We start from the raw sequence: 14,926 nt of genomic DNA on the forward strand, positions 1-14,926 counted from the left end.
AGCAATCAATGAGGTATCACCACGTGATCGCAATGTACCAATAACAACATGTCCGATGACTGATGTACCAAAAACGCGTCGCGCGCGCACCCGCCTTGCTTGTACTTCACCCCACCAAAGAAATCTTTCTCCTTCAATTTTTGATCGGCGATCCTAATATGTCTGGTTTAAATTATAGTTGTTACCTGCGGCCTATAATAGGCATATATTTTGTTTCACAGTTTGCTACCTCTTATACGTTGAACCTGCTACTTTCCCTCGCTTGAAATTAAACTGTTTGTGTCAGTGTTGTTGCTTATTCTCTGAGTGAATGCTCTTTTATTGTTCGCCCCACATTTTTATAATGATTAAAGTATTTTCTTTTTTAATCTAGAAACGGAGCGCTGCAGATTCAATTTAGACTTGTAATTGAAATGAGCTGCTTTTAATATAATACCTGGATCATCATAATAACGAGTAAGTTGCTAATATTTTTAAATTGATTTTGTTATTATTTTAAGCAATATTCCGCGAAATAAACCTCAACCTTTAAGTAAATGAGTGAGTTTATGCATAGGCATGCGTACAGCACCTCCCTTCTTTCCCACACTGCCTATGCATACACTCGCATGCAAGAACTTGCAAACACCACCATCACACAAGCAATAATGCAGTTGGCAAATCCGTGCAAGGCCCCTCACCACCATGCAGGTTGAAAACCTCGACGCGCGTTTCGCCCCAACACCGGAGCATCCTCTGCTCTCGCCATCTCGGAGTGGACTCTACGAACAACGTCCGTCAAGTCAGGTTTTCAACCTGTAGGTTTATTTCCAGAATATTGCTTAAAATAATAACAAACTAAATTTAAATATATGGATTTCCGCAAAGTAACGCCTGATTCTATTAACTATGCTAATATTTTGTTTAGTTTTATAATTTGCATTGTCTTCTGTTTCGATACGTGAGCAGACAATAGGTGTATGAAAATGTAGACGTTATATCGAGAATTCAAAATATTGTTTTGTTAGAGCGGTGGCTGAGAAGACACCTTTTTGGGTCAGTGGGTGCGAATGTATTCTTAGCGTCAACAATAATAACGTGAGTTTATTTTACGACTTAGCATATGATAGGTAATAATATCATCACATGAAGGTGAACCATAAGAAACAACCTTAAAAATAAATGATTAAATCACGAGTGTATAAAAATATGAATCACAATAAACACGGCGCCAAATCTTACAAATACTTGAATCACGAAGAAAATTTGTGGCGTTTCTATGATTTGATTCCTTAGAAAATTGGTACGACGATAAATCTTTGCTTTCCCTGCTCTAGAACATGCCGGAGAAGTATAGTGCGTCAAGAAAGTGAAGAAATTAAAAAGTGGCAACATCGTAGTGTCATCCTTTTTTTGGGTTCTGTAGCCAAATGGCAAAATACGGAACCTTTATAGATTCGTCATGTCTGTCTGTCTGTCTGTCCGTCCGTATGTCACAGCCACTTTTCTCCGAAACTATAAGAGCTATACTACTGAAACTTAGTAAGTAGATATAATGTGTGAACCGCTTTAATATTTTGGTACAAAAATGGAAAAAATTATCAAAACATTTAGGGGTCCCCATAGATACAAATGACACAAAAAAAAATTTTTTTTTCATCAATCCTGTGCGTGTGGGGTATCTATGGATAGGTCTTCAAAAATTATATTGAGGTTTTTAATATTATTTTTTTCTAACCTAAATAGTTTGCGAGAGAGTCTCCTCCAAAGTGGTAAAATGTGTGTCCCCCCCCCTTTAACTTCTAAAGTAAGGGCATGATAAGTCTAAAAAATATATATGATGTACATTACTACAAAAACTACCAACGAAAATTGGTTTGAGCGAGATCTAGCCAGTAGTTTTTTTTATACGTCATAAATGGTAAACCTTAATTTGACTTTCATTAAATCAACTGAAATATGAAAATAAATCAAAAACCTCTTAATTTCATAAAAATATACCTTATTGCTGCTGCGGAACCCTTCATGGGCGAGTCCAATTCGCACTTGGCCGGTTTTTTTCTTAGATTGATTTGAAAGGGATGACACTACGATGTTGCCACTTATTAATTTCTTCACTTTCTTGACGCACTGTATACAACGAATCTACCATCACACGAAAAATATACCTTGTCACAGTCGGGCACCCCCGACTCCAAATTACATCAAAGGGTTACAATTACTGGTTTGTTAATTGTTTACCGCTGTCAATCCTGGCGACACAGAAAATAGTGGTGGGTAAACACCAAGATTTTTTGTTGTTCTAGCGTATTTTTTGTGCACTATTAAATTTTAATAATTAAAATTCATGGCGACACAGGAGAGATGGGCAAATATACGCTACAACAAGAGAAAGTAAGTAGTAGTGCCTAAAATTTCCACTCGTAGTATAGCAAACGCAATCGTATTCTATTTCCTAGTGGACTGGCGAGCGGCGGAAATTGGCGGAGTATCGAGGCCGCCTCCAATCTGTCACACGTTCGCTTCTGCCGCTCAACCCTTGCACTTTCTATCTAAAATATTATGCTTGCTAATTATGGAATATTCTAGAACGAATTCCTCGAAATTCGAATAATCTAGTCACTATTAATAGATCTGTGCGTCATTACACAGAATTTTTTTTTGGAAAGCTTGTCTTGTTTATCGCTTACGAATTTAACACTATTTTGTTATAAATTAAACACTATCTTGTTTCCATGAATGAAAGAGAACTTTTTAAAATACTATCTCTTGGGTTTTAGATACATCCTGTGTATACTCTCTGGAGCATTTTTTTTTTAAGAAATAAGGGGGCAAACGAGCAAACGGGTCACCTGATGGGAAGCAACTTCCATCGCCCATGGACACTCGCAGCATCAGAAGAGCTGCAAGTGCGTTGCCGGCCTTTTAAGAGGGAAAAGGGTAATAGGGGAGGGTAGGGAAGGGAATAGGGTAGGGGTTAGGGGATTGGGCCTCCGGTAAACTCACTCACTCGGCGATACACAGCGCAAGCGCTGTTTCACGCCGGTTGTCTGTGAGAACGTGGTATTTATCCGGTCGAGCCGGCCCATTCGTGCCGAAGCATGGCTCTCCCACGTATGATAATAAGGTCTGGAATATTAATTTATTTTATGTGGAGTGTTACACCTCGTACTTCTTAGTAACAAGGCCACTTAGCCCATATTACGCCCCTTTGTTAAATTTTTAGTTAATTTGTGTAGTTTAAAATATAAACGTTTTTAAATTTTTACATGTTTGTAGGTCGTTAGTTATATTGTAAGGTCACATGCATTGTTAATTTGAGCCATATATTCGTGATGTTGTTTTCGTTTAAACATAATGAAAATGTGAAATTTTCCAGTGTTTTTTTTACATGAGCATGCTGCTCATGTAAAAACAACACTGGAAAATTTCACTAGCAATAATTGAAAGGTTTTCACTTTTCCTAATGGAAAATGTTCCACAAAACCTGTGTCGAGCTGAAACATAGAGCTTTGCTGTGTGTTCTGAATTCAAATTGAGTTAGTCAAGAATTTCCTACCTGCGAACTAATTCTGAGTCAAATCTAGTCGGATTGTGTGGTCGAGCTGTGCACGCCATGACTTAAGTACCTACTCGTAAATATAGAACACCTCACTACAATTTAATATAATAATATATACGGGCCTGTCCACATCTCCACGTCACGACGTCGTCAACGTGGAACGGTGCGATAACGTGGCACGGTACGTTGACGTGACGTGCAAATTTATGTTAACGTTACGTAAGGGCCTGTCCACATGACGGGGAGATGTGGACAGGCCCTAAGCTCATCAGCTTTACACAAGACAATCTTAGATATTTATTTATCTTGTGACCGTCAAACTTGTGAACCGTTTTCGCAAATGTAACAATTTGTAATATAATATATAATCACAAATTCTCTGCTTGGTTGATAAAAAAAATCGCTTGGGGTCCATTTTAAGAAATTATATGACTTTTGCAGTCCACACATTAAACAAAAAAAAATATTTTATAAACAAAGGTAATTACAGTATTTATTTACATATCAATGAGAAAAGTTACAATTTTTGTTGCTTGTTTAGAGTGAAATTGGTGCAAGCTATTGTTCATCAGTGAAGTTTATTTATAGCCATTTGGTGACCCCTGCTCTACATTATATCCACTTCTTTAGATAACTCTTGAAATTCACCTTAACGTAAAATAAAAATATCGTCCATTTATTGTACAAAAGCTCAAGGAAAGTCGACGAAATTGCCCCATCGAATTCAAAGCAAAGATGCCAACGTTTCCCATAAAAATGACGAAACTCTATGAATCAATCAAGAAACGCGCGCAGTAAAAACACGACGCTATTTGTTAGAACGAAAAATATATTTCACGGCATCACTTCCATGATTAAAAACAACACCATGTGCTTCTGTTCGATGTAACTTTTTAAAATTTCAGCTGTAAATATTTGCGCAGAATCATGCGCTGTTTTATGAGCTGCTGTATATTAGTAATCGAAGGCTGCTGTAAAAAATAATTTGGAGTACACCTGTGCAGTGGCGGGACAATACCTAAATTTCATGTGGGCGGTAAATGTTTTGCGAGGCCCCCTGATGGATGACGGCATTTTGTTGAAAGAAATAATTTTTTGATATTCAATTTTTTATTTATATAAAAATATGAGTATCAAAACTCGGAAATCCTAATAAAATCCTTGTGGTACAAGGTCGTGGTCCCATGGACCGCGAGACCGTAAGGGGTGGCCCACCACGTCCATGCCTTCTTACGTCGCCTCTACACCTGTGGCATCGATGAGCGAGGCAGGATATATCGGCAGTCATTTTCTAAAAAAATACCAACGTGATCCATCATTTTCTAAGTAACTATTTACCTAATCAATCAGCAAATCTATATTGCTACGCTTAAGAAATATAGGTTTCTCTGAAAGCAAAAAGTTAATGATATTCCTAAACAAGAAAATGTACTGTGCGGAGGTATGACGAGTTGTTATTTATTAAGATAGATGTTTGATCCTTCTTGTAAACTTTGGTAGACAATCAGATTAATTGAAAAGTTTGAGAAGCGGTTCCGATCATTATAAATCCAAACTATTCCTTTCTCCAAAAAAAAGATAAAACTTGACTTTATATATACTATAAACAATGTGCCTTTGAATAAAGTAAACCTAATCCGGGACTTAGGGTTGATGTTAGATTCTTCTCTGCATTTTGATACACATATTGACAATATAATTAACAAAGCCTATCGCATGTACGGTTTCATACAAAGGTCCACCCGTGACTTTGTGAGACCATCGACACTATTGCTGCTATACAAGACCCTAATTAGATCACAATTAGAATACGCTATACCCGTTTGGAATCCTCTTTACGTCAAATATTCCGATAGAATAGAGTTAGTACAAAAAAAATGCCTGCGCACCATATTTTTTAAATGTAAACAATCTAAATTGCCATATAATGAGCTGTTAGACCATTTCAAACTTTTAAGCCTAAAATCCAGACGTACACTTCTTGATATCATGATGCTACATGGTTTATGTAATAATAAATATGACTGCTCTGATATCACCAATCAGATCTGCTTCTCGGTGCCGAGAACAATTTATCAGAGAAAAGCGCGACAATTTCAGTTATTCTTCACTAAAACGTGCAAGACTAATGCTGGTCTCCGTATCCCCCTACGTCGTCTTGTTGATACATACAACAAATACTTCACTAATATTGATATTTTTGCCCTTTCTGATAGTTTAAAATTTAAAAAACAAGCCATGGAGACATTGATCAAATTAGCGTCTGAAAATGAACTCTAACTTATTTACTTATTGAAAATTTTGTTTTATTTTACATGTAGTTTTTTTTTTTTTTTTTACAATGTACATTTTTATTCTGTGTTATACTTTTTTGTTTTTTAACTTTACATTGAAAATATCCTTTGTTTTAATTCTTTTTATTATCTTTAATTTAATGTGTTATTGCTTTTTGTAGTTTAGTATCTAGTCTTACTGTCACATATTTTTATCCATATATACGCTGTGCTTTCCGTTTTTAATATGCGAACAATGGTGTGGGTTATGTGTTTACCATTTCTAAACCATAGGTAATTGTAATAACTAAGTTTTAACATGTAACTGTTTATTGTTCCTAATAAAGAAAATAAAAAAAAAAATAATTATAAGTTTGAGAACTGCGCTAAAAAGTTACAGGCGAACACAACTTTCTATTGAGTTAGGTATTATATTGGTTAATATTGCTAATTTTATGAATAATATAATTTTAAAAATTACAGCATAGGACTTGGGACTTAGAAGTTCGAGTTATTCTTAAAACGTGTGAATATAGTACGGGAGCCCCAGAACATTTTTTTTTAATACTATCAAGCAAATTTATTTGAGTAGCTTCATTTTGATAAGACAAAAAACATTTTATCTGCGAGAAATCTTGAAAGTGGTAGCTAACAGAAATAGAAAGGATTTCATACTTTGACTTGATGGTCCTAAAATATGGATTCTTCTATTTGTAGGACAATCATGTTACTCCATTATATAATTAAGTTTTAACCTATCAATATACAAACAATTTGCTTGTTAGGGTTCCGTTTTAGGGTTCAGTAGTCAACCAAGTTTTGTTAATTATTATAGAACCCTATAACGGAACACTAACGAACAGATTTTTTGTATATTGATAGATTAGTAGTCCGTAATATTGTCCTACAAATAATATTTTAGTACCATAAATTCAAAGTATAAAATCCTTTCTATCTATGTTAGCTACCACTTTCGATATTTTTCGCTTGAATTAAAAATGTTGTTCGTCTTATCAAAATGAAGCTACTCACAAAAAATTTGCTTGATAGTAATAAAAAAAATGTTCTGGGGCTCCCGTACTGTATCTAGGAAAGTATTTAGATTATTAAATACTTTCCTAATAATTTAAGATTTAAGTAAGTAAAACTTACTTAGTAAAAAAAATTACCGTGAAAAATATAATAATATTAAGCGTAGTATTAAGCATAAAGGAAACCTGTAACGTAATTCGCATTGAAAATCATTAATATAATCAAGAACTGAGAATGGGAAATGGTTTTTCTTTTTAATTAGTTTTAGCGCCATCTTTGTTATTGCGTCTGAACTAATACGCTCCCTGGTCAGCGTGTAAAGTTACCTTTGTTTATAGATGACAGCTACACATGCGAGTTAGAACTTAGAAAGATAGCTAAAAGATGGCACTACAATCGCATATTTGAAATAGTAAGTCTGGGTTTGAAAACAATACATTTTAAATATTATACTTTTTACGTTCAGCCTACTTGCTTCAAATCGTACTATAAATTATAATAGCTGGTATAGGCATAATATTTGGAAAACATTTTGATGCTTAGGATTTGCGTCACAGATATCAGAAACAGTTGGTTTAATATCTCTATGATTTGCGTAGTCAGATCGTGGTCAGAAAAATAGAAATAAGAGGGCCCTGAAGAGAGAAGCCCGTAGCACGAGCTACACTTGCGCTACGAGATAAGTCCGGCGTTGAATATAATATACAAGGTGTAACAATACTAACTGATAGTTCTTTATGGTGTGTATGAGTCCACTATATTCAGATGAATGTCAAATTAGCGCTGATATATTTTTTTCAACTTTTGTATGGGAAAATTCCTGACGACTGAAGAGCTGCTAGTTGCTACCTTCACAGTAAACTATATATTAAAGGGGACACGTACACACCCTGAAGTATTATCACTTGGTTTTGTTACACCCTGTAATCTGTATAGCATTAATTATTATATTTGATCAAAACTTGAATCAGTTTAATAAAACTCAGCTCATAGACCACGGTTATTCATAGGCAGTTGACGGATCTACGTCGTTTGGTCGGATTATGTCAATTTAAAGCAAGTCGTGATCTGTAGCTGGGTTTGGCATAACTCGATCAAACTACGTCCGTCATCTGCCTATGAATCAACTTCTCTGATAGTACATTTAAATACAAATACGTAATAATTATATACTAGCTATTTGACCGAGCTTTGCTCGGTATTCGACAAAACACGAATAAAATGACATTTTCTAAAAATAATTCCTAGCTAGATCGATTTATCGCCCCCGAAACCTCCTGTATACTAAATTTCATGAAAGTCGTTGGAGCCGATTCCGAGATTCCAATTTTATATATTATATACAAGAATTGCTCGTTTAAAGATATAAGATATAGTAAATTTATCAAAAGAAAATGATAAATGGTTCATTAGTAGTAACTGGAAGCTTAGGATTACCACAATACTTACTCAAAGTTGTGCCGTCCTTTGATTAATAAATTCATGAATTTATTAGCTTAGTCGTAGAAACCATTTTAGATTCTAAATTAAATGACAATTAAAGCTGGAAACAGATTTAAATTTAATTAATATTTAAGGGAATTCGTTAAGGGAATTCGTAAATAACAACTACATTTTAAATTATATTTTGTAAGGGACATTTCATTCGTTATTCTTTATAGGTGTACCTCAATGTGTATAGGCAGAGTAGACAGAATGATATGTCTATTGTGGTATAGGTGTAAACGACCACTTCTAGTCTTACACGGACTGACACAAGGAGTAATGGAGAGAATAAACCTCGCATGATATATCGTCGCACGTAGTTCAAGCTCGCAATACCGTGTAAGATTCTCAGTCACATTTAATTGATTTAGATGAAACATAAATTAATGAATGAATAAAAAAAATGGGGAATAGTGAAATTTAATGTTTTAAAGAATTGTGCGCAGAGGCATGCCAAATAACAAAGAGAGAACTAACGAGCAAAAAAAATGAGAGGTGGCAAGGGACACCCGAATGGAACGAAGTTATTTCTATGTTCAGAAAACCTGTATACGTATACACCACTGACCTCCATTATACAAGTACGCTGGACTGATGATACCCTTTGAAATGACAGCTATTTTTTGTGCCCATTTGAAGCGGAATCATTCCCATCTCCCCCATTATTAGGGATAGGAACTAAATTTGACGTAAAAATGACGTTTGAAAGTCGCCATCATGTCGCCATATTGGCGCTGAAAGCAGTAGTGGGAGTATTTGGAACTAATACTAGTGATGTACAACTGTCTTTTCTATTATCGATGAAATGTTTCCAGATTCAGATAATGTCGACCATTAGGACAAAAATATTAAATTGAATAATACAAACGCTACATATTTGTAGTAAAGATTACAGACTTCCTCTCCGTAATTTAGATAGGCGTAATAAATTAACAACGATTTCATACGTAGATAACGTGAAGTAGCAGTACCTATCTATAATCCATTTATTTTTAGCAGTTAGCACTATGAAAAACTAAAAACAAAACTGAAGATAAGCTTCTAACGAAAACTATGTTGTATTGTATTTTCTAATTTCATTTCTAATATTATCAAAGTAGTGCTACAGTGTATCGTATTAAAGCTGAACAAAGCTGAATAAGTGTTCTGTGTGATTAGACCCTAACTAATCTCATCATATCCATACTAATTATATTATAAAGCGGAAGAGTTTGTTTGTTTGAACGCTCGAGCTCTAATTTCAGGAACTGCTGGTCCAATTTGAACAATTATTTCAGTGTTAGACAGCCCATTTTATATATTTTATCACGCTGAGACTAATAGGAGCTAAGAAATAGAGGCAAATGTGGAAAAAGCGGGGGAATGTATAACGTGAAGGATTATATAGGCTATTTTTTGTGGACCAATTTGTCTGTGTAATTAGATATTTACGTGGGAGAAGCCGCGCAGAAAGTCTAGTAATAATATAAAAGTTCCTTATTTATTTATGGATCTAGCATGCCAATTTTTATCGATTTACTTTATCTCATTTGATTCTCGCCATTTTGGCGCTGATTGCAGAAGTGCGAGGGAAATTAACTAATTGGATAATGCGATCCATATATAAATATAGAACGTTTGAATACATTTTTTTATTGGGGTGGAGTAGGTAAGGTATTGATAAATAATGAAAATATATGTGCGATACTTTAACATTATATTTTATTAGTTACCGTTACACAGTTACAGTCTGTCAAGAAAGAGTAGACGCTGAAATAAATTTTCCAAACATAATCACGATCAAATGGTAGTTTTGCGCCTTGTATTTTCACAGAGAACGTTTCAAATAGTAACGGCAAGCGGTAGTAGCAATTTTCGGATGCCAACCAGGCTTTTTAATTTTTTTCAACCATAATTCCAGTCTTCCTTCGTCAGACGGAAACCTGTCAATGAGGGATTTTCATTTATATTTTTTAATTTTAATTTTAACAATCTTAACTAGATGGCGTAAGGATAGACAGATTTTCTATTGGTTCCTCACCGATCTGAAATTATCTGCAGGTTGGCATCACTGACTACATATGGGTTGTGTTTCCAAAAAATATCAGTGTACTGTCAAGTGTGACATAAATGAAAATATCTTAAATCTAAGCGATCATTGGCCTAAGCGATTAGGCCAGTACACTGGTAATAGTTTAGGAACACGCTATCGCTGACATAATAAAAACTTGTCAAACTAAAACTTGACAACTGAAAGAGTTTTGGCGGGCATGCCACTTTCAAACTTCTTCTACTTTTTATTGTTGGTGTGGTTTTTATTATTTTTTCCCAAATGGTGGTTTTTGGGTTTTTGATATTCATTATTGGTAAAATATTAGCCATTAAGTATCCGTTATCTTGCACAAGTGCAGGTAAGATGTTGTCAAAACCAAAATGTATAATTCAGGAATTATACATTTTGTATTTTTTTACCGATATTTACCTATTTACGGATATTCACACCAAATGTCACAGGGACATTTGGTGTGAATATCGGTAAATAGGGCTATTTCGTTATAATAACTTTATTATCCTATTCATTGGAATATTATTGCGTCTTTTTCAAGTTGAAATGTATCAAGTTTTACATTCTTTTGCCCAGTTTTGTGGCAATTTTTGATGGTATTCCCTGGTATTACCGATAGTTTTCTACCCATACGCCATCTAGTTACTAAAATGGAAACTGTTTGACATCAAATTAAAAATATAGGAAAATCCCTCATTATTTTAAGAGCATAATATGTATTTGATAAAAAAATCCGTTATCGGAGATTTTAATACAATTATTATAGATATCGATAAGTTTTATCGACAGAAAACTCCAGCACTATTGAATTTTATTGTTTATCAAAAATCGGTAAAACAAAGGTAAATATGTGGTGAATACGGTATAATAAGTTTAGTGCCACATTTTTAAGTGCCTATATTATCAATAAAAGTTTAATATCGTAGAAATGAGCTGTTAAAATCACTTACTTGCGAAATGTAACCCCACATCCCTTTTTGTAACGTGTTTTACATAACATACACCCTTTCATAGTTTAACCATAGAGGAATTAAATGTTTAACTATGATTTATGAACTACCACCACTTATATATATATATACTAGCTGTTGCCCGCGACTTCGTCCGCGTGGTCTTCAGTTTATAGCGCGCGATGTCAACAAAATTGGTGTCAAAAGCTTTTATAAAAAAAACCCTGGTACCCCTTAAATCAATACAGCTGTGCAGTGTGCAAACAATAAGTACTTCATTTTTGTATGTTAAACTTTATATATTATGCCAAATTTTAAAGCTTATTTAGCCCCCCAATTACACAACTTTACCCATAAACTATTTATCATTGATAGGTTTAGCCCCAATTTCACCAACGTCTGTTGGTGTTAACAGCTTGTTAAAATATCCTGTCTTCTCTTTCATTCATATCAAAAACGAAACAGCTAACGTGATACTAATTCGAGCATTAACTTTAACAGTCGTTGGTGAAATTTGGTCTTAAGGTTACGTCACTGCCTGCACAGATAAAGTACTGAGTTATTTAATACCGTAGAATAGATATAACAATCGAAAAAAATCGAGACTTAAATGTAAGATGATACCACCTCTTATAGAAAGACTTTTGAGCAAGCGTCAGCGCGATGTAGAAGACGCACGGCGCCATCTATTATGAATTTTTTCAACAAATTTACGACCCTTACAACCCTTTTTTCCAGTAAAAAAGTAGCCTATGTCCTTTCTCAGGCTTTAGACTATCAGTATACAAAATTTCATTACAATCGGTTCGGTAGTTTTGGCGTTTGGCGTGAAAGCGAGACTGACAGACAGACAGACAGACAGAGATACTTTCGCATTCATAATATTAGTACAGATTATGTGCACACTGCACAGCTGTTTTTGGGTATTTTGATTAATTAAGGGCCGCGCTACACCGGAATGGCAGCGGCGAGGCGAGCACTTTCAGCGCTGCCATTCCGGTGTAGCGCGCTGCGCGGCCCTAAGAGGGGTACCACTTACCAGGGTTTTAAAAAGTTTTTAAATTTGACACAAATTTTGTTGACACCGCGCGCTATAAACTAAAGTCCACGCGGACGAAGTCGCGGGCAACAGCTAGTTATGAATAAAAACAATAATATATAATAAAGTAGGTATGATTAGTTCTGTTATAATAATGAAGTAAAAAAAAAAAGCGCCATCTGTTTTCATATATAAGAATTAAAATGTAAAAATATTTTCTGGATGGAATATAGGCCAACACAACACACTCGAACTCCTTAGAAATGCAGTAGGAGTTCTATAAGATAAGATAGATTGATTATTATTATAGCAAGTGATAATATTATTAAACATAATATTCTAACGTATTAAAAACTATAAACAAAAACATAATAACTAATAAGTATGATTAGTTCTATGTTACAACGAAGTAAAAAAAAGCGCCATCTGTTGAATCGTATTAGAACTAAAATGTTCATTGCATCGCGTCGATATATTTCTGGATTTTTATAATATTATACATAAAATATATTTAAGATTTTTGAAATGTTATTTTAATACACATCCAAGACCCAGGAACATTGAAAACTTTTTGTTCCGCCTGCGGGACTCGAACCCAGGACCCCCGGGATGAGCGCTGGCCACGCGCAATGCGAAGTAATTTTCATCGATATTTTCATGGAAATAAGATATTTTCCCACATCAAAATGTAGCCTATGTCCTTTCTCAGACTCTAGAATAACTGTGTACAAAATTTCATTGCAATCGGTTCAGTAGTTTTGGCGTGAAAGCGAGACAGACAGACAGACAGACAGACAGACAGACAGACAGACAGAGATACTTTCGCATTTATAATATTAGTATAGATATATATATATATATACAGTGTGTAACAAAAATAAGTGATAATACTTTAGGGTGTGTACGTGTTCCTTGTAGAGAGTTCACTGTGAAAGTAGCAGTATATATATATATATATATATATACAGGGTGTAACAAAAATAAGTTACCCGCGACTTCGTCCGCGTCAGCAAAATGTTAAATACATAGGTAAAAAATAAAAAAGTAAAAACAATGTCCTCTTCCTTTTTGGAAGTCGGTTAAAAAGTAGCCTAAGTTACTTCTTATTACATCAGCTATCTGCCAATTAAAGTCCCGTCAAAATCAGTCCAGCCATTTCGGAGATTAGCCGGAACAAACAGACAAACATACAGACAGACATTGTTATTTTGGTGTAAGTACCGTATAAATATTCATATGCATGTAGTAAAAAACGGTTATTTTAATATTACAAACAGACACTCCAATTTTATTTATATGTATAGATATACATGTATAGATTTCCGCGCGGCTTCGCTTGCGTAATTTAGGAATTTCACGCAACCGCACATTTTTCCGCCAAAAATAGCCTATGCCCCTTCACGTGGTCTATTCTTCATGTTTGCCAAATAACATAAAAAATTGCTTTAGTAGTTCTTAAGATAATAAGCAATTACATATATTTTCCCCCGTTTTTTCCACATTTTCCTCTACTTCTTCGCTTTTATTAGTTTTAGCGTGATAAAATATAGCCTATAACCTTCCTCGATAAATAGGATATCTAACACTGAAAGAATTTTTCAAATCGGACCAGAAGTTCCTGAGATTAGCGCGTTCAAATAAGCCGTTTCATATAATTTCCCCCGTTTTTACCACATTTTACTCTATTTCTTCGCTCATATTAGTCTTAACGTGATAAAATATAGCCTATAGCCTTCCTCGATAAATGGACTATCTAACAGTAAAAGAATTTTTCAAATCGGACCAGTAGTTCTTGAGATTAGTGCGTTCAAACAAACAAACAAACAAACAAACTCTGCAGAATTATAATATTAGTATAGATAGCGTGATAAAATATAGCCTATAGCCTTCCCCAATAAATGGCCTATCTAACACTGAAATAATTTTTCAAATCGGACCAGAAGTTCCTGAGATTAGCGCGTTCAAATAAGCCGTTTCATATAATTTCCCCCGTTTTTACCACATTTTCCTCTATTTCTTCGCTCCTATTAGTCTTAGCGTGATAATATATAACCTATAGCCTTCCTCGATAAATGGACTATCCAACAGTAAAATAATTTTTCAAATCGGACCAGTAGTTCCTGAGATTAGTGCGTTCAAACAAATAAACAAACAAACTCTGCAGAATTATAATATTATTATATTAGTATAGATATTACCTAATCGCGTAAAACCTTTTAAAACACTTTAAAACACGAAAACAATTCGAACGATTAAGCCATAGAGAATTAAAATAAATACATGGTTACCAATGGCTACGTCAAATTTAGTTCTCGGTCCTAATAATAGGGGCGCTGATTCCGCTTCAAATGGCACAAAAAAAAGTGGGTATCATAGATCCAGCGTACTTGTATAATGGAGATCAGTGGTATACACTCAAAAAAATTATGAAAAACGCCGTCTATTGACGCCCAGGAATACTAACAACGCGTCGCTATTTATTCTCAAAAACACCATCTAGTTGACGCACAGGAATACTATCAACGCCCTCCTGCTGAAGGACGCAGGTACTAATAAAAAAGT

The sequence above is a fragment of the Aricia agestis genome, chromosome 10 (assembly GCF_905147365.1).
Source record: "Aricia agestis chromosome 10, ilAriAges1.1, whole genome shotgun sequence".
In the NCBI taxonomy this organism is placed as follows: Eukaryota; Metazoa; Arthropoda; class Insecta; order Lepidoptera; family Lycaenidae; genus Aricia; species Aricia agestis.